The 2,500-nt window shown below is 35.4% G+C and overlaps 1 long non-coding RNA gene across 1 annotated transcript in view; it reads left to right on the forward strand.

Annotated features, from left to right (window-relative positions):
- Positions 1-563: 563 nt before the first annotated feature.
- Positions 564-2,500, forward strand: part of LOC128251593 (uncharacterized) — a 4,238-nt gene continuing 2,301 nt past the window's right edge. The window contains exon 1 of the long non-coding RNA XR_008267196.1: positions 564-881. This is a non-coding gene — a long non-coding RNA (uncharacterized LOC128251593). The remainder of the gene's footprint in view (positions 882-2,500) is intronic.

The raw sequence follows: 2,500 nt of genomic DNA on the forward strand, positions 1-2,500 counted from the left end.
ACATACATACACACACATACATACACACACATACATACACACACATACATACACACACATACATACACACACATACATACACACACATACATACACACACATACATACACACACATACATAGACACACATACATGCCAATAGATAGATAGATAGATAGATAGATAGATACAATATATGCATATACATCGTTTCTAATGAGCAAGCAAAATAGTACTCAATACATGGTATACAGTATAAATATATTTATGCAGCCGTTACTTCGAGTTTCTCAAATGTTCAATCAATAAGACAGCCACATTTGTCTGTAATAGAAATAGTCCGTCATAGAAACCATACTTTATGTAATGACATTGTGACACCATTATTTTATTGGTTATCATAGACAATGTGATGCATACGTAAGGGCCAATAATTCCCAACAGGAAAGGAATATATTTTTTCGCCTGGAAAGATAATTGCATTTGACTTAATCACATAATTCAATATTAAGCATAGCAGGTATCTACACTCTTGTATATGCAAATATGTGTGTGTGTTTGTCTGTCTGTTTGTCTTTGTATGTACGTAATTTTTATGAAATTTTTGTTCTTTATTGTATCAAGACATCAAAGAAACTCATCTCTATTCCTGGATGACTGACATTAAGAAAATGGCGCACAAGTGACATTTGGATAAAAATACGAAAACCCACGCACACACAAGCACATACATACACGCATGCATGCATATATACAAGATTTAGATACACAAAGAATAAAGGATGTATTATTTCTGAAAACTTAATTTCAGGAACAGAAGCAATCATTTTTAATGCAGTTGGCTGTAATAAGTGATCTTTCTAACGAAGAAATCAATGCCGTTATAGAAGAAACTCTCTCAGGTAATTTTCATCTTTAACAAGACAATCTTGTCTGGCAAGAAATGAATAATCTTAGATCTTGAAAGTTTTGCTTTAAAATAAATTACTTTTTATCTAGTTATAAAGAACCCTTTATATTTATGCGCGTAGCACTCTCCCTGTGATTCGCCTGGATAATTTGGAGTTCCAGACCTTCTTTAGTTTGTGACAGGTTGTCCATGTTTGTACCTTCCTGATCTTGACGGCTGCTTCCAAATTGCTCATTTAACCACCTAAGTACTTGAAGCTTTCAACATTCAATTTGGAACCGCACAAAGCAAACAGTTCAGCATTACTTGATTAGTTGAAAGACATGTTACTCGGTTTTCTTGACGTTTGTATGCAGTCCAATTTTGGTAACTGAAGTTTCTATTATATGGCAGTGAAACATGGACACTGACAAAGAAATTATCAAACCGGCTAGATGGCTGCTACGCAAGCATGCTACGAATAACATGACCCTAAATGTGAAATGGCAGCAACGTATGACAAACTAATTACTTTATGGAGATATGCAGAAAGTTGGCGAGAAAATCAGGCCATAATACTAATACTACTACTACTACTAATAATAATAATAATAATTGTGCTAACAGGTATTGCCCACATCTCATCCTTAGGAAAATCGTATCAATTTAAATGTCTGTGTTGTATTACATGAAGATGTTTCGCTACTGCCCCTCCCACTTCTCCTCCCCAAGCTTTCTCTAATACTGTAACATCTCTTATCCTTCACTCGCCCTAGGACACTGGGTGTGTCTCGGAAAGTGACTATAATAAACATGCAGATTAAAAATCAAGAAGAAGAAGAAGAAGAAGAAGAAGATTTGGGAAAAGGAAATGGTCAGATAATCCATTTCCTTTTCATGACTGATATAAAGATTTACGCGAAAAATGAGAAACGGCTTGAAAGTCTTGTACATACTATCCGCATTTTCTCAGATGACGTAGGTATGGAATTTGGAATGGAAAAGTGCGTAATATAGAAAATGAAACGAGGAAGATTTGAAAGAAGCCAAGGAATTGAAATGCCAAATGAGCAAACAATGAGAGAGGACAGTAGTGTAAGTACTTGAGAATACTGGAAGCAGACGAGATAAAAAAAAACTGAAGAAATGAAACAAATTACTCGTAGGGAGTACACAAGGAGAGTCAGAAAATTATTGCAGTCAAAACTGATTTCCAAAAATCTCGTTGAAGCAATAAATTCAAGATAGTACCCTTAATCAGATACGGAGTTTGAATTATAAACTGGACCAAAAACGATATAAAGAAACTTGACAGAACAACTAGGAAGTTCTAGGTGATGTATGGAGCCCACCGTCCGAAAGCTGATATCAACCGGCTGTACTTGAGGAGAGACCAGGGTAAAAGGGCCTTAATAGCAATAGAAGAATGTGTACAGATGGAAAAAAGAAGTCTAGTAGAGTATTCACAGAGCAGCACAGAAAAACTACTAAAAGACAGTTAATAAAGAAAAAGAATGAAATACAAAGAGAGCACGTCAGACAGATTGAAGAGAAACCTTTGCATGGCCAATTTTAGAGAGCCACTGAAGACGTATGAGATACAAAATCCTGGGGGAAATTTAAAAAAGAAGC

Source organism: Octopus bimaculoides, chromosome 2, assembly GCF_001194135.2.
Source record: "Octopus bimaculoides isolate UCB-OBI-ISO-001 chromosome 2, ASM119413v2, whole genome shotgun sequence".
In the NCBI taxonomy this organism is placed as follows: domain Eukaryota; kingdom Metazoa; phylum Mollusca; class Cephalopoda; order Octopoda; family Octopodidae; genus Octopus; species Octopus bimaculoides.